The 19504-nt window shown below is 41.9% G+C and overlaps 1 long non-coding RNA gene across 1 annotated transcript; it reads left to right on the top strand.

The window, feature by feature from the left end:
- Window positions 1-8328: 8328 nt before the first annotated feature.
- On the top strand, window positions 8329-14229 carry LOC307004399. Its single transcript, XR_013799024.1, has 3 exons — window positions 8329-8647; window positions 8723-8859; window positions 14099-14229. It is a non-coding gene; the product is annotated as an uncharacterized lncRNA (long non-coding RNA).
- Window positions 14230-19504: the final 5275 nt, after the last annotated feature.

Genomic DNA, 19504 nt, shown 5'->3' on the forward strand with positions numbered 1-19504 from the left:
ACACACACACACGCACACACACACACACACAGTAAACCTGTGTTGTTCACTCACTCAGCTGCGCATAATAACACAGAATTAATAAAAAACACACTATATTGACCCGCGGTCTGTTTTCTATCATGCGCCGTGCATGTTTGCGAAGACGTAATATGCACGCAAACGCACCAGGGTTCGATAGAATCAAGTTGAGTGTGAAACCAGACCAACCCTGCGGGGGCGCCGGGAACTACCGCGCTCGGGCTCGGACCGCAGCAAACCAGTGTAAAAGCCCCCTTAGGTTGCAAGAGATAGTTTGTTATAATAGCCTAGTGTTTATGAGTTAAACGGCATAGGGCTACGTTGCATTCATATTCTGGGCTTATCTGATTTTTTGTACATAGTATGGTTTATTAATATGATGTTTACAGAGTTTGGTCTTTTAATATCCCTGTCTTAGTAGTACAGTAAGCCACGTTAAGCCTTTTCTTATAATGGTTTTCTATGGGAGGAAAATGCTTAACGTGTTATTAAATGCGTTGCGTTCATATTCTGGGCTCATCTGATTTTGTGTACATAGTATGGCTTATTAATAAGATGTTTACTTTTAATTTAATTGTCTTAGTACAGTAAGCCACGTGAGGCGTTTTAGAATGTCCCCATCTCTCGCTGCTGGTCACTCGCATCAATAAGCGCCGCGTCATAAAAACTGAGTTTAGATTGTTTTCAAGTGCAAGGTTGGACTTTTATACTACACACTAGTTTACTTAATTTCCCTGTCAGTTCCTAGTTCTGTCAGTCCAGTCAAATGTGTGTTATTTGCGATGATAAAATGGAGAGCGTGTGTTAACCTGCTTGTGAACTCCGTATCTCTGTTTATTTCAGAGCAAACGACATCTAAGCAACGTGATGCACTGCACGCTAACCAGCTTTTGGTCGTGTTTGTCCCACATATGTGTTTTGTTCGGATTTGTCTTGTTCTGGGTAAAAATATATTAGCCGAATTGAGTGTTGGCATTAACACATAGGCCTATAGCACGTGCTGAACTGTGTAACTGCGCCATTTTAGGTAGGCAATCTTCACTTTCTGTATTTTATTTATACAAAAATATGTAAAATGATGGTTACTTAAGTTCGTAGTTTCTCTGCTTTAATGTGAATTGATGAGAAATGAGAACAGAGACAGTGTTTTATATTTAATTTCTTTAATGTGTGTTTTATTTCGAGTTTTATTCCACTATATGTTCACGATCACTTTGTAAAATGTATATTCAGCAGAGTCTCGCATCTCTCGCTGCTGACATCAGAGCAACGTTGGTGTACACTACCAGCTTTTGGTCGTGTTTGTCCCAGTTTTGTCTGTGACTGGCCCAGTAAAGTGCAATCCTCCATCCTCTCAGTGTGATTCCATATATATATATATTTGTTGTTGTTGCACAAACAAAGCACTGATGTCTTTACTACCTTTCTGGCGCTTGAAAGTTGTAGTTGCTTAGGCTGTCAATGGAGGAACAGAAAGCAAAAGCATAATTGTTTCTAATCCGTAAGCAACCCATGGCATTTTGTTTCTGCTGATAAAACTGTTGGCCAACTAACAGCCATTCCTGCCAGTAAGATCAAACTGAAGAGTTCATTTGTGTCTACCTGAGAGTGAAATACTGGATTGAAAGACATTTCTAGGAAGATACAACTTAACCATTAACAGTTTTTCCACATTGTTTAATTTTTTATCAAATGTAAACTTCACTAAAATTAGTGTTTTTTCAGATTGAGATTACCACATGGAGGACTTGTTATTCTCTCAGTGACAGAAGCTTTTACTCAGTATAGAGACGGGGGGTCAATACCCGATCTGCTTATCCGGTCATTTATGGAGCTAGAATTGTGTCTTTAATACATGCGAGAAAATAAATGATCTGAGAGAAAGAAAAAAAGTTTGAGAGAAAAAGTTATCACACTGATACCATTTAGATAGTTTCACTCTGTATAAGATGAGCAAAGAGTTATTCTTCAGGTGCTTTGAGGCTAGCAAGTGCAAAGGTAGAAACTAGCTCACTACTCACTAAATAAGGAGTGAAACTATCTAAATCAAAACATGCATTTGGTTTAAAAATAGTATAAACCAGGTGAGTTTGCAAGTTTACCTACCATGATGGCTAATTGACGATTAGCTTTACTAGCAATTAGCAAGCTAACAATATAATACACATTCATTCATGAATATGAGTGCTATTTTTAATGTTTAATCTTCAGTGATGCTGAACTTGCTCAGCCAGCTACCCATCGAGTTCTGTGTGTCATCATCTTACCCAAACATTGGTGTGTCCGTGAAGCAGAAGCAGCATCTATATCTAGGTGAACCGAACAATGGTGTAATGATTCAGTTCGACTCCCAAGACAAGACGATACTCACCCGACTGGCCAATAGGAACGTGGCCCAGCCCATGACAGAATTTTCACAGCGAAAGCAAAATCCTGACACGACAGCAAGAAATTGCATCCAGAGCAAAGAAAAGTTTTTTTTTTATGTTTTCACACTGATAGCAAAAAACATATATCTGAGAGTTTTTTTCAAAGTATTTTGAGAGATTTTATTTCTCAGGAATAATTTTCAAATGTATATATTTTTATGTTCTATGAGAAAATACTTTATTAACTTTTTTTAGCCTCAAATATGATTATTTTTTGCTATCAGTGTGATAACTTTTTCTTTCAAACTTTTTTCTTTCTCTTAGATCATTTATTTTCTCGCATGTAATAAAGACACAATTCTAGCTGCATAGTCATTAGACCAGAACTGATGCAGGAAATACAATCACAATATCAGATCAAATGTTTTTAATGAAAATTGACTGTGATATTGAGCGGATTGTTATGTATTTCAAGTGTTCACTGTAAATAGAACGTGAAAAGCATATATATATATTGACAATAAATCTCACAATATAATCCAGTGTCTGAATATATTCAATATAATATAGCTTAATATAATGTAGAATTGGTAAATGGTGTAGGAATAAAAAAAGGTATAACCAAAAAGTAACTCGCTTGATTAAAAAAAAAATATGTGTGCGTAAGGATCCACTGGAGGTGAGTTGCAAGAAAAAACCCAAGTGCAACATAAAGTAGTTTGTTTAATTAACATAAACTAAGTACAATATGAAACAGTCCTTTAAAGGGTAACTCTCGCCAAAATTGAACCTAGGCTCTAATTGTTAATCTGCCCGAGTCAAACATTCATGTAAAAGTTTAATTATAATCGAAACGCCACTTTTAAGTTTGACCGTGTTTTTGACCGCCTTTTGAATGGGAGTGAATGGGGCTATCACAGTGTCTGGTGGTTCCCTGGGTTTAACACTAGAGGTCTCAGTTTTCACGGTGTCTTGGCATTTTCACTCCATTTCCCATAATCCTGTCTGTCACTGATTGTTCATTTCCTTCAGCTGTTTCTCGTCACCTTGTTTGCACTTGTGTATATTTACCCTGTCTGTTTCAGTGTTTGTCACTGAGTCCTTGTATATTGTCCCCACACTTCCGTTGTGCTTTTGAGCTTGTTTCTAGTGTTTGTGTTTCATGTTTTTGGATTGCCTTTTTGGATTTCGACCCTTGCCTGGACTGGTTGTGAGTACGGATTACCCTAATAATAATAATAATAATAATTCATTACATTTATATAGCGCCTTTCTGGACACTCAAAGCGCTTTACATAGAAGGGGGGAATCTCCTCAACCACCACCAATGTGCAGCATCCACTTGGATGATGCGACGGCAGCCATATTGCGCCAGAACGCCCACCACACACTAGCTTACTGGTGGAGAGGAGACAGTGATGAAGCCAATTAGTATATATAGGAGGATGATTAGGAGGCCATGATGGACAGAGGCCACTGGGCAAATTTGGCCAGGATGCCGGGGTTACACCCCTTCTCTTTCGAAAGACATCCTGGGATTTTTAGTGACCACAGAGAGTCAGGACCTCGGTTTAACGTCTCATCCGAAGGACGGCGCTCTTTGTCAGTATAGTGTCCCCATCACTACACTGGGGCGTTAGGACCCACACAGACCACAGGGGTGAGCGCCCCCTGCTGGCCTCACTAACACCTCTTCCAGCAGCAACCTGGTTTTCTCAGGAGGTCTCCCATCCAAGTACTAACCAGGCTCAGCCCCGCTTAGCTTCAGTGGGAAACCAGTCTTGGGTTACAGGGTGATATGGCTGCTGGCATAAATAATACTGCGCCTGGACCTTACCTTTTCCTGTGTGTGTGTCGTGACAGGGGCACTACAATGAGAGCATCAAAATCGCTAGTTTTAAAACACTAATGCGGCTCGACACAACATGAAACTGTGCTGGAAGTGTCACCAGCGGCTCTACACATGAACTCCAGCATTGACTACATTGTTTGTGTATACAGAGTTTACTAAAAAGAAAGGTTTCGAACAACTCACTGTTTCTCCATCCGCCGGCATTTTGTCAGTCAAAAGTAGTCGATCTCTGAATGCGACGTAATGAACTAACTCCATATGAGGAAATGTCATGAACTTGTAATTCCAATGAAAAGCATGATAACTTAGACACTCAGCTCATGGCAATATGTCAAGGGCTGCGTTCCAGTCCACTTTTAGACACGCACTTGCAAACTTCCCTAAGCACTTCCCCTCGGGGGAATCCCTTCCGCCATTTTGAAGTGTGTTCCACTTCGTGAAGTGGACGAGGGAAGTTTGTATGGGCAGACCCTCACACCCTCAATTTTGACCGGGGGAGCGAGTATACTTCATATGTTCACTTCAGGCACCTATATATCCCACAATGCAGTACGTTTGTGATGTCACCACAGATTGCGCCTAATCACCACCACAACAAACAACTCTATGATATATTAATTATATATTTTTTTATTTAAAACAACCCAAACACACCTTAATACATTTGAATGCTGCATTAAACAAATTCTTAAAGGGATTTAAAAATAATAATAATACATCAACTCCACAGCTGATTCCAAGTGATCAAGGGCTTACAGTTAACTGGTCCAATTGACTTCCATAGTAGGAAAAAAAAATACTATGGAAGTCAATGGGAACAGTCAACTGTTTGGTTACTGACATTCGTCAAAATATCTTCCTTTGTGTTCAGCAGAAGAAAGTAATTCATACAGGTTTGAAACAACTTGAGGGTGAGTATATGATTAATTTTAAAGTGAACTAATTTGTACTTAATTGTAATTGAGATAGTAGTGAATTGGGAATCATGGAATAGTGAGTGAATTTGATATCTTTTTTTTTACATTACTCACCACCTCCAGTCATATTAATAAAGGAGCTCACACTATAACTAAAGTTCAACTTGCTCAACCAGCTTGCTTCTGGTTCTCCAGAACTAAACTGTTTACATAGCTTGTTCTCCACTGTTGCATCTTCATGGATGAGACATGCCGATAACTACATACTGTAGTATAAAGATTATTCATCCTTCATTGAATTTTATATAATCTTCAACAATTATGAGTTTGTCAAAAACACTGCATGTTTAACTTTCTATGTTAGTTATCAAATAAATAATTGCAACAGTTCTATCATACCTAAAAAAAAAAGTGTTTTCTTTTGAATCTCCATGCAAGAATGTGAACAAGAATGTGAACAAGGCGGAAGTAAACAGGACATAAATGCCAGAATGAAAAGTAGTTATTTTATGCATTTAAATCCATTTTTGGTTTTCTTTTACAAATTAATGCAAAATTAGCGCCGATCTCCTAGTACAAATCCACAGTGCTCACAATTATTTGTGCATTAAAAACTTGCATATCAGCTTGTGCCTTGTATTGTGATCTTACATATCAAATTTAGTCTCTGGACTAAACTATTCTGCTGAGTCAACTGACGACAGAACTACGGCTACAGCGCGTGATGTGCGACCGCAAGCACAGGACAACAGCTGACAGGACTGAGTTTTACTGACAACATCTCATCTTACTGCAGAGAGCCACTGATTCAGGACAATGTGTTTCTCTCAGCATCTGATTGAAGTGTCACCAGCTTTCACACACATCTTTCAAAATAAAAGTGGCATCAGAAAAACAGAATTACGTGTGCTGTTGTTTCTTTAACTGCACACTATGTGACTCACTCAAACCGGTCTTGCAACCCAGTGGAGAAACAAGTTCACAAGACGGAAAGTGGCATTTGGACAGGGCCTGACTCTACACTCTTAAAATGTATGTGTTAAAAATGAACACAAAATATGTGTAAAAGGATTTGTAACACATTTGTGTTACTACAGACACATGGGGCCTCATTCATGAAACATTCGTAAATATACGAGTAAATATGTGAGTGATCTGCGCGTAAAGAGACCTTCCCGAAAACTCTTCTCCTGATTCACAAATACTTCGTAAACGTCAGATGTGATAGTGAAACGTGTGTGTGTGTGTTATGAATTCCAATCTGTCGTAAATGGGACGCGCGTTCACGCTCATTCTCAATTACCATAAATCCCGCCCATTAAATCCGACTGACAACTATATATGGGCATCATACTATGACACCAAACGAAGGATTTCAACATGTCTTCTTAAAAGCGAATGAAAAATAAAAATTTCTCATTATCAGATAATATTTTATTATCAGAAGTTCATTCAAAACGCCACATAACAGGGCCGGATTAACCATTGGGCAATTGCCCAGGGGCCCAGGACATCTAAGGGGCCCTGGGCACCGTCAAATATTATGTCAAATATTATGATTAAAATGTCTCCACGATCTGTTTTTGAATAAATATCGTAGGATCGTGCATTCTATCAGTTTGCAGTTCTGGCGCCTCCGTCTCAACATAGCCTACTGTACAGCGCGACGTATATTCACATGAAATGCAGAGGAACGGGACACTGTAGTTTATAAAAATTAATTATTTGCATGTGCTTTAAAGCCTTGCCGGTTAAACATGTCATTCGCTGCTGATGCGCTGTTCTAACGGGCGCTTTTCTGAGCGCAATAACGTTACACCCGCCGACGCGCGCATGCACTAAAAGCCTACAGCGCCTGTTATTTCAAGCGTACATAGTGGCGTATCAGGTCCTAAAAAAAGCAAGCTTGGCAGATATTACAGATGCAGTTACTGGAGTTTCATCTGTTAATCGAACAGTCCCAGAAGTGAAGAGAAAATGGTTCGACATGAAGTGCAAAAAACGAATTAGTTCACTTCGAAAAAATATAGCCGAGCCGTATTGAGCAATTAATTATGTGATTAAAGTGTTACGTTTGCAGATGCTATTACTGGCTCTCATAATAAAAGTAAAAAGAAAAAACATATGTAATTAATATAATAGCTATTTTTTCAAAATGCTGTGTAAATATGTCCCCGATTAAAATGCAGCCTTATTAATGAGCAAAACGTTCGGAAGTTAAACGCACTATTTACACGTGGTTGGGAGCAGGTGTAGATTTCTTTCGTACCAACTAACATTTGGAAAATACGAACATTTTAATGAATCCGAAAATTTACGCCAGAACCACTTTACACACGATTTACACAAGAATTCGTTCTGCTCGTGTTTCATGAATGAGACCCATTATGTGTAAATATTGTGCTCAACTGTTTACACAATTACACCGTTAAACACATTTAGTAGGACATGTTTATATAAAAGGCATATTCTGGCAAATACTCAACTGGCGATGTCAACTTTAATGATTGGATTTATTTATCATGTTGCAAATGTGAATAAAGCATTTTAACTCGCTGGGGGAAAACAACTGTTGGGACTACGGGAATGTTCTTCCTGCGCAGTGGCGTTATTTTCCAACTGACGCCTAGCCAGCTGTCAGAAATGTCTTCCTAATATGAGCAAATATAGTTACACGTGTAAAATAATACATATTTCTCCACCTAGAATGAGAAAGAGTTGTGTTATTTGTCCAGGAAACATAATTTATTTGTTTGTTTTAACCGTTTTTATGCCGTTTTCATTTTCCGTAGCCGAATATGTTCTGTGTGTTAACTAGCATCAAAAGGCAAGCGAGCTCTCACCCTTTGCAAAGCTGGTTAGGTATTTATTTATTGGGTATGACTGCTAATAATTGTTTTTAAAAAGACTTAAAGGTTAATATACATGGCACCTAAAGTTTGAACTCCTAACAGTAATTTTACCGAAACCTATGCAGTGGTTAAAAGGACGTTGTGGCGATTAGAGTGTTGTGTTGAGCGCGTCACTTTGTGCTACCTTGCTTGTCACTGACTATTTCAAATGTATTGATAACGCGATACACTTAACGTTTACATTTCTCATGATTAAATTATGACTCTTGTATGATTACGGCATTATAATATGGTGTTATTATATATTTTATCTAGGTAATGGAAGAAGAGGGTCAAATCACGTTTACTCTAACAATTTTACACAGAGTTCTCGCGACTGTCTTCATAGACGGGAAGGAAACATGGAAAAAAACTATTCGCAGTTGGAAGTGTTGGAGAACTGATTAACTCAGCCAAAACTGAGCTCTCTCAACAAGTATCTATTGATCGAATACTGAGATTTGACACAGATTTTCAAGAATTTATTGACATCGATGTTACTTCAGAAGTGAAGGAGCTTGACAAACTCCAAATATACTATAGGCTACTGCTAGTACCACACAGGATCCATTAGATGGAAGAGTTGAGTCATTACTGGTGAGTCATGTTTTCACTCTTCCTATTTATAATTGTCAAAGTAAACATTTCAATTGTAATTTTTTTTCTTCTTAGTTTCATTCAACAGATGACTGTCACCACAACTGGTCTGCTGACACTGCTCGAGAAAAATGCCCCTACAATCTTGAGAGATCTTCGAGAAAGTTACTTGTTAAAGTGGCTGTGAGTGAGCTTGTAGAAAAGCATGGATTGTGAGTATATAACTGTTAACAGCTTTGCACTCATAAGTTATTAATAACATCAAATAACACTAGCTGTGTTTACATGGACCCTTATAATCGGATTGACGGCTCAATTGGACTAAAAACCCTTCATGTAAACACCTTAATCGATCTGACTGAGCTCGAAAGAAACTGAAAGGACTGCGCATGTGCAATGACGTTGAAATAGCGTAATGACGAATTAAGTGTCATCTAAATGAGTGTCCCCTTATTCTAAAGTTCTCACTTCACTCGGCGTCGGTGAAGTGGAGCACGACAGCGTCCCACCAGTGCTTGTTTCAGACTCTCATCCACAGATACTGGTTTTGGGTTTTACTGCGTGATAAATATAAGCAAAACGGATCATATGCTCATTGTCTCCAAATCATGACCAGAGACGGATAAATATTAAGTCTGCTGTTTAAAACAAATAAAGAACCAATAGAGGAGAATAGTTATGAGCGAACAGCGGCAGTATATTTGCGCTGTGTGCGCATGTCAAAAAATCAATTCAGATTTGAAGCTTGTGACATAACCCGATCAACCCGATTACTTTATTTATCGGTCATGTAAACACAGTGTTCGGATTCATCAATCGGATTGATTTCATTCCGATCTAACCAAAAGGTGTCCATGTAAATGTGCGATGAAGCCGAACACGGTGTTTACACGAACGATAAATAAAGTAATCGGGTTGATGTGCGCATTTATACGTCACAAGCTTCAAATCGGAATTGATTTTTTTGACAATTGAGAACTTCCCTCCATATGCCTGCGCCTCGTCCATTAATTGTATATAGCGGGTCAGGTTATCCCTTACTTCTCAGCGTCAGAAACACAAGGTGTGGACTGGTGGAAATTTGTGTGTCTCGCGGTGAATGCGTGAGACTTGAGAGCCCTGTAAAAGGGGCATCAGTGTACTGACCACATCCAATCTGTGGACAAATTGCAAAGTTAGGCTATGTTCACACTTAGCGTCTTTTTTCAAACTGCCAGCGTCTGTTCTACATTAGAACCCTATGGAGTAAACCGTTTTTTCAAAAAAGTCCTGAGCGCTTTTTTAAACGCCACCGCCGGCGTCTTTTTCTGCAGCTCAGAGCGTCTTTTAAAGTTGAAAAAAGTTTAACTTTTCTGAAAAGAACGCCCTACGTCAAGCGCCTTTTTGACAGCTGACCAATGACAAGCGAGTAGGGAGACCTGTCGTTTCCATAACAACAAGAAAAATGGACACGGTGCCGGTAGAAAAACTAATCGTCCTTGTTTCGGAGCACAAGGAGCTGTTTGATATGAGTACACAACTCTATCATAACATACATCACAAAGAGGCTGTGTGGGCACACTACTGTTGCAGCTGTTGTTATAGCAACAAAAGACGCGCTCGGCTGCTATTTGTAACCGAACGCGAAGCGTTTTTTTATTTTTTGCTAAAAAAACGCCGTTGTTAACTTTTTTTTGTCAAAAAAGACGCTAAGTGTGAACGTAGCCTTAAGTTCTTCTTTATTTTAGTCAAGAGGAGGGGGGTGAAAACATGAATAGGTTCCAGTCTTGTCTGGTAACTTCTCTCTGATGCGAGTAACAGCACCACCGGACAACACCAGGTAAGATTGTTACTGTCCTATTGAGGACTGTCTTCCATGTCACCCAAGAGCTGGAGATATGTGCCATAAACAGCTTTCAAAACAACTGGGTTTAGGGCGACAGGTTCAATACCTGGATGAGCAGTTTTACACGCGGCTACACCAACATGCTCACATCTGTGCGTCACTTACATGTCTGGGGGTCAGATTAATAATAAGAACAGAATAATGTGTATAAGAACTTGGGTATAGTGGATAAAATGATAGTGGCTCTATAAACAATGTAATACATTTGTTTTTTTATAATGTATAATATATATATATATATATATATATTAAAGGTGGGGTATGTGATTTGCAAAACGGCTGGCAGATTTTGAAAATACACAACTCAAATGGTCCTACCTTCTTTCCTTTGACTCCACCCATTCAAAGAACATGGACATGGATGGGGGGAGGGGGTACGATGGATGGGGGGTCGGAGATGGTACGACCGATTAATTGACGCACTTACTGTCCAATGATTCTAGGTGGTCTTGGAAATGATTGGCTGGAGTTTTTCGAGTCCTGCCCGTTCCACAGATGATTAAATTGCTTAATTTTTATTTCAGTGCTTCTAACTCAGTGGCTGTAAGTGGGTTAGGAATATGATTTTAAGTGATTTTGAAAAAATGGCCAAAACAGAGAATTACATACCCCACCTTTAAGGGCTGTCAAACGATTATTTTTTTTTAATCGCAGAAGCTTCATAGTTAACTGCGATTAATCGCGGTTTGAATTGCACGTGTACAATTCTGTTATTTTGCATATCAAGGCAGTTCTAAGCCCATAATGTAGTATATCTTACCAGAGTTTTCATTGGGAATCAAAAGAACACATACAATTTCCTTTTTGACCTTTTTTTAGAAAAAAAAAGTGCAATGTAGACCAACTTCCAAATATTAGGAGGAATAAAGTAACGCAGTACTTACTTTGAGAGATTACATTTATCAGGCCACTCTCTTAAGCTACTTCAAAAATAAACAATAACATCATTAGCAAAACAATTCCTAGCTGGAAATAACAGCAATCAAGTGATATGTAACACTGGTAGGAAATTTCTAACTAGCTTATGACAAACAGAACAGTCTAAAACATTGACGGTTACAGCGGGATATTTGTAACATTTTCTACTTTTAAATGAAGAATGTCATCCTTGTAATTAACCTGTGCTGCACATGGATGAAGAAAAAAAGTCCAAATGACAGTAAGATGAAATGAAAAATATTGCATGATTAGACATGAGATTCAGAACTATCTGAGTTCTAAGTTGTCTCTCCTATTTATTTTCTTTAACCCAATTGCTAATACACACCAGTCTGTTGACATTAGCAGTGGACAGTGCTGCTCTCTTTTTTTGCAAGATGTGACCAGAGAGTGAGAACAGTCTTTCACACGGTACCGTTGTTGCAGGTGTAGCCAGATATTTTTGTGCTAGAGGTGCCAAGGTTGGGTAGGCCCTTGCGTGTCCAGACCACCATCTGAAATAAAAGTAAAAAAGTGTTGAAATGTTGGTAGAAAATCTTCTCTCTTATAAATGAACTTATGAAAAAATATGCATGATAAATAAACATTGACTTTGCATATTTAGAAGAGTAGGAAATCATACGCAAGAACTTCTAGAAATTTTTGCGAGATAAGTGGGAAAAGTAGCACCCCAGACAATATTGCAATAATTCATAAAGGGAAATAAAAAGCTGTAGTAAAGCGTTAAATGAGCAAATGAGTGAATTGAAGGTAAAACAATTATTAGAATATTTAACATTTTAGAGGATCTTGTACAGACTAGATCAACATGTTTGGACCAAGTTAAACTTTCATCAATCAGGACACCGAGAAATTTTGTTGAAGCCACTTGAATAACTGGAGCTTCATCAATTTATATACAAGCATGTTCTTTGGGGTAGAATTTATTAATATTGTGAAATATCATAAAATAATTTTTTTTAACATTGAGCGTTAGCTTGTTAGTGCGAAACCAATTTGATAATATTTTTAACTCGTCATTAACATGTTGGGTCAAGGTGACAAAATCCTTGTGTATTGCAATGAGATTGGTGTCATCTGCAAATAATATGGGTAGGAAATGATCACAGCAAAGGAATAAATCATTAATATAAATTAAAAACAATAAAGGACCCAAAATAGAACCCTGAGGAACCCCAAATGATATTTTAGAAGTTTTAGAAAAGAAACCATTGAGATAGATAAATTGTTCTCTGTTAATAAAGTAATTGCGGAACCAAACTAAGGCAGTGCCCTCCACTCCATATCTATTAAGCTTAGAAATCAAAATATCATGTGAAACAGTGTCAAAAGCCTTACTTAATCGAGAAAAACACAGAGCAAATTTTTTATTGTCAAGGGCATTTGAAATATAATTTACAAGCTGTATTAATGCATGTTCTGTTGAATATTTTTTTCAAAACCCATATTGGTGTTTGTATATAATGTTATTAACAATTAATTGTAACCGATGTTAGGGCAGAGGGTCAATAACCACACTCCGGAGAAGCAGACACCAGAGGACACCAAGAGGCGGACAACAAGAATTGAATTTTAAAAGGTAAGTATTTTATTGATTTAAAACAAAAGCAGTGATGCGAATGTTCGTGGCTGGGACCCGGCGTGGGAAGAGGAACGGGGGGTGCAGGTAAATGGTTCTTCGGAGGTTCCTCTTCTCGCTGGTTCGTGGATGAGACAGTGGCTTTCTTCGTCTCTTCGACTCGTCAGATGTGCTCGTGAGACAGGCAAATGACAGTGCCTAGACTCGGCTGGTGTGCGTGTTCGTAGAACAGTCGATGGGAGGACAGCAACTTCTCTTCTCCGAGGGACAGACAGTGACAGTGCTCAGGCTCGGCTTGTGTGTGTGTTCGTAGAACAGCCGATGGAAGGACAGCAGTTTCTCCTCTTCTCCGAGGGACAGACAGTGACAGCGCTCAGGCTCGGCTTGTGTGTGTGTTCGTAGAACAGTCGATGGAAGGACAGCAGTTTCTCCTCTTCTCCGAGGGACAGACAGTGACAGTGCTCAGGCTCGGCTGGTGTGGGTGTTCGTAGAACAGCCGATGGAAGGACAGCAGTTTCTCCTCTTCTCCGAGGGACAGACAGTGACAGCGCTCAGGCTCGGCTTGTGTGTGTGTTCGTAGAACAGCCGATGGAAGGACAGCAGTTTCTCCTCTTCTCCGAGGGACAGACAGTGACAGCGCTCAGGCTCGGCTTGTGTGGCCGGATCGCGGTACTTTACCCACCTGCGCTCTCGTTCCGGGTACATCAGAACGGCGTCGTTGGAGAGTTCGTGAGACTGGGCTTTCTTTGACGCGAGACATAGTGCTCGTGAATTGTGGTGCTCAGGGTGTATTGAGCTCCTCGCCACACCGTGCACAAAGGGAAACCTGGACACAGCTTTGGACAGATCAATTTGAAGGGATCTCCATATTCAGACGTCAATTTTTATTCATCACAGTTTCAGAGGAAACACAGTCGTTTGATCTCACCACACTTGTGCATAAATCACTCTTGTAAATCCTCACTTGTGTGCATTTCACTCTTTCAGACACTGCAAACTCACTTCATCTCCACAGTGATTAATCGACCTGTTCCACTTCTCGCTGTAGGGTGAATGACTCAAGGAATAGTGTTTTCAGAAGATTGACGTGAGCACATCAGCGATCCTCCCAGCTGTTCCAGTTACTACATTTCGCTCTATCAACAGGATAACACACACTGCCCACAACACAGGTTAGTCATGCACTGGTGATGGACAAGCTTCACATGTGGTTTTCTCAAAGGGTAATCAAGGGTGCACTTAACTTTTCCTCTGTGTGTTATTCCAATCCTGCGATGGTTTCCTCTCTCACTTTGGCCAGTCACTTCTCCTTTTTCTGCTGTATAATCTCCTCACTTACTTCGTGGTGCTGCTGTTCATGGTTGCTCCAGAAAACTCACTTAATGAGCACGTCTCGGGGAAACTTCACAATAGAACACCGATCAGACATTCAACCTTCAGCTTTCTCTTGTTGTACTGCTGTCGGGAGACACACACTTGCCCAGATACACCACCCCTCACTACTCAAACACTTCCCTTTTATGCTCCCTTGTCCTGAGCGTGTGCTTCAATGAAGCGCAGCTGATTCAACTCAGCTGCCGCTCGTTATGGCCAGCAATCAAGCACAGCCAGAGTTGGGACCAATGAGGGATTTTTTTGAATATCTGTTTTTTTTTCACCCGGTGACACGTTCATAGACGAGTTTCTTAAATATTTTAGAGATGCAGGGCAGAATGGATATGGGACGATAATTGATAAACACCTTTGTATCACCTGATTTAAAAATGGGAATAACTTTTGCAATTTTAAGAGCTTGGGGAATAATTCCAGATTTAAATGATTAAGAGATTACATAAGTAAGAGGTTGAATAATATGATCAATGGTCTCCTTAAGTAGGATACTCTTAATGCCACCTTACTCCTACGTAGTTGGGTGATCAAGATTGGGGAGGGAAGAGTACTGCCCATTTATTTGGCTACATGGATCATAATCAGTCTTCTGGATATTGTGTGCTAGATCAGAGCCAATTTTGGTAAAAAAAAATATTGAAGCCATCAGCTATATCAATGGGGTCTGACAGACACCTATCATAGTCCCTCATCTCTGTGGGTGCAGATGCAGCCTTTCTATTATGACACACAGTACCTGATTTATAATGTTCCAGGTTGATTTAATGTCATTAGAGACTCGATTAAACTGGTCGGCATAAAACTTATTTTTTGTCGCCTTAATTAAACTTGTGAATTGGTTCCTATATTTTTTGTAAGTTTTTAGGTTATGAGGAGTAGGCTTGGTGACAGACTTGCGATACAACCGTTTTTTCTTTCTAGATAGTTTCCTCAATTCACCGGTAAACCAGAGTTTATCTCTAGCTACTTTGGATTTCACAGCTATCAGAGGAAAACTGGATTCCAAAGCAGAATTAAAGAGAGTCAAAAATAAATAATAGGCTTTAATAGCATCCTGCAACAACATGACCTCATCCCATATGATAGAGCTAATGGCTAATTTGAATTTTCCAATATTTTTAAGGGTGAAATTTTGATATTTTACATGCACATTATTAGTAGTACAAGCTCCAAAAACAGAATGTATCATTTGAAAGACTGGAAAATGGTCAGACACGTCGCACCATAACAGCCCTGATGAAACTTTATAGTCACATGAGTTGAACAAAATATAATCTATAAGAGAGGCTGAGTGTATGGTAACCCTGGTAGGTTTTGTAATTAAAGGGTAGAAATTTACAGAGTAAAGGGTGTTAAGAAAATCATGTGTAGCAGTGTGATCAGCATGTAAGATATTCAAATTGAAGTCACCGTGTAACAGACAGAGCTTATGTTTCTTTGAAATAATATCTAAGGTTGAATCAAGTGCATCAATGAAAGTATTTATATCTTAAGCAGGTGGTCTGTAAATGCATCCAATCACAATGCTTTTCCCTTTAAATAAATAACATGAGGGAATTTCAACAAATAGGGATTCTACTAATGTTGGGTTGAAGTCGTTACTTAATCCTTTCTGAGAATATAATTAAATGAATCAGACACGTACAGAGAGACTCCTCCTCCTCCTCTTTTCATTTCTCTACAAGAGTGGATAGCATTATAGTGTGATAGATTATAGAGGTGTGATGTGTCATTATGGAGCCATGTTTCCGTAAATGCTAAAGCTGAGAAGGAGTGTGACAAGGTAGATAAGAAGGTTTTAAAGTGATCGAAGTTTTCTCTGAAACTACGTGCATTCACATGAATCGTGGAGAACGAGGTTCGATCAGAATGTGAAGGAGACAAGCAAGACAAGAAATTAAACTGCTGTTCGGTATAATATTCACACGACAAATTAACAGAGTTCAGATAATTGTTATTGGAGTCAGGATTAAAGAAGGTTTCATAAATTCCAGAATTGTTGTCCATGTACAGCTCAAATGGGTTCAGAGCAGAGTGCGGATCGGGCCGAATTTTTCAGTCCGAGCCCGGCCCGCGTCCGACAGAGCAGTAACCGAACCCAACCCGAGCCCGACAGGCAGATATTTATGTCCGAGCCCGACCCGAGACCGGCAGTTAAAATCCCATTTTTTTCTCATACTAATGACAATTGTACGTTTGTTTGTGTGGAAAGCCCGCTTTTATTAAGCAACTGTAGGAAGGCAATCGGAAATGTCAACAGGACAAGCGCATCAGCGTGGATCGTGACAGAAGGACTCCGTCAAGCCTAGATCCAGCAGTATGAGTTCCAGCTTCTCTTCCCCAGCCATCGAGCGGGAGAGGAGGGATTGTTTTAAGGGGACCCGTCTGGTTATTTTTCGTGGGACCCGGGGAGGTCACAGAGGAGGAGGAGGTGGTCGAGAACAAGGCCAACACCACCCTCCACCTTGGCCCCCCTTCGGCCCTGGGTTGGTGAGATCCAGCCCAGAGTTCCACCCACCGCTGATTTCGCCCAGCCCAGAGCTCTGTTCGCCGTGGTGCCCGTCCAGTCCAGAGCCGGCACATTTTCGTCAGAAACGGCGGAGGAGGAAGACCTTCAGCCTCCCCAAGGACCCGGAGGCCGTCCCCTCCGAGCAGCCCGCTGTCGTCCCGGAGGCCGTCCCCTCCGAGCAGCCCGCTGTCGTCCCGGAGGCCGTCCCCTCCGAGCAGCCCGCTGTCGTCCCGGAGGCCGTCCCCTCCGAGCAGCCCGCTGTCGTCCCGGAGGCCGTCCCCTCCGAGCAGCCCGCTGTCGTCCCGGAGGCCGTCCCCTCCGAGCAGCCCGCTGTCGTCCCGGAGGCCGTCCCCTCCGAGCAGCCCGCTGTCGTCCCGGAGATTGTCTCGGAGCCGCCCACCGTCGTCCCGGAGATTGTCTCGGAGCCGCCCACCATCAGTCCTGCCACGGCCAAGAGAGCGGTCTTCCTCTTCTATGCGGTGGCGGTACTGCATGCGTGGAGGAGGCACAGCACGTCGGCCATTCCAGAGACTGTCCACGTCACGTCGGCCGTTCCAGAGACTGTCCACGTCACGTCTGCCGATGCAGAGACGGTTCCTGTGCCAGACGCTGTTCCCGTAAGTCCTGCCATGGCCAAGAGGGCTGTTTTCCTTTTCTATACATTGGCAGTACTGCATGCATGGAGGGGACACACGTCTGCCGAGCCTGGATTTCACGTCACGTCTGCCGAGCCTGAGCTTTACGTCAAGCCAGTTCCCGAGCCGGTGTCTGTTGCTGTTCCTGAGCCGGTGGTGTCTTTTGCAATTCCTGAGCCGGTGGCGTCGGTTGCAGTTCCGGAGCCGGTGGCGTCTGTTGCAGTTCCTGAGCCGGTGGCGTCTGTTGCAGTTCCTGAGCCGGTGGCGTCTGTTGCAGTTCCTGAGCCGGTGGCGTCTGTTGCAGTTCCTGAGCCGGTGGCGTCTGTTGCAGTTCCTGAGCCGGTGGTGTCTGTTGCAGTTCCTGAGCCGGTGGTGTCTGTTGCAGTTCCTGAGCCGGTGGTGTCTGTTGCAGTTCCTGAGCCGGTGGTGTCTGTTGCAGTTCCTGAGCCAGGGTCTGTCTCTGTTCCGCCTTGGTCTTCACCGCCATGGCCGCCCGAGTGGTCGGCTTCACCCTGGTCGTCTCCGCCATGGCCGCACGAGTGGTCGTCTTCACCCTGGTTGTCTCCGCCGTGGCCACCCGAGGGGTCTTCACCCTGGTCGTCTCCGCCGTGGCCACCCGAGGGGTCGTCTCCGCCATGGCCACCCGAGGGGTCGTCTCCGCCGTGGCCACCCGAGGGGTCTTCACCGCCGTGGCCGCCCGAGGGGTCCTCTCCGTCCTGGCCGCCAGATGGACTGTCGTCTCCGCCCTGGCCGCCCGATGGACTGTCTGCTTCGCCACGGCCGCCGATTAAGTTGTCATCCCCTGTTCCTGTTCCCCTTCATGGTCCTGGCCCTCCATCCCTCCCCCTGATCCTCCACCATGCCACCTCCCGCCTGGACTCTTGTGTTTTTTGTGGGTCTTGGAGCGTCTGGTAGCCGCTCCGTAGAGGGAGGGTTATGTCACAGTGTCTGGTTTATGTTCCTTGGGTCACCACTAGATGTCCTCCTTCCTCACGGTGTCCATCACACTAGTGAACTACATTTCCCACGATCCTTGTCTTCTCATTGCACTCGGCTGTTTCCTAATCACTGATCATTGCACTCAGCCATTTCCCCATTATCATTGTCTATTCCCTGTGTATATATACCCTGTCTGTTTTAGTATGTGTCACGGAGTCCTTATCTATTATCATGCCATTTCGGAGTCCTGGTTTCTCGTCTGTTCTTGTTTCATGTTTGGATTGATCTTATGGTTTTGACCCCTGCCTGGACTGTTTGTGAGTACGGATTTCCCCAATAAATACACTTACTGCATTTGGATCTTCTCCCTTGTCTCATTGAGTGTGGATCGTGACAGTCGGGCTCGGGTCGGGTATCCATCCTCTAGTTCAGAGTCCGTGAATCTATTACAGGTGCTGCGTGTTTCCAGTCACTTGTTATAAAACTAGAGTCAATTGATGTCATAATAAGGAAATAATAAGATAGTACCTTGTAAGAACGACATCACACCAAAAAGTCTCACGTTCCACCAACACATCAGGGTTAATCCTTTCACTCGAGAAGCCCGAGCAATCCATCGGCAGCAGTGGAAACAGCAGTTCTTGAGACTGAAATGATTCATTTATATTCATCCAGCTGATTTGATTCCTGTATCGCCAAAACCTTCACATCCTCTGGTCGTAATCCATTCGTCTTAATCCACACTTTGCAGTTCCGGGTCCATGTCGACTGAATCTTTCCATTTTTACGTAGTAATCTAGCGTCCTTAGCAATATCGGTATTCTTCTTAGTGAGATGTTCGTTGAGGTAAACTTTCGTGCCCTTCCATTTCACCCCTTGTCTCAACAGTGCGACTTTGTGTTTGTGGTTCACAAAGCGCACAATGATGGCAGGAGGCCCAGGGATTGTAGAATGACGCTTCTTAGGCAGCAAGTGACAGGCA

The sequence above is a fragment of the Phoxinus phoxinus genome (assembly GCF_949152265.1).
Source record: "Phoxinus phoxinus genome assembly, chromosome: 9".
NCBI lineage: Eukaryota > Metazoa > Chordata > Actinopteri > Cypriniformes > Leuciscidae > Phoxinus > Phoxinus phoxinus.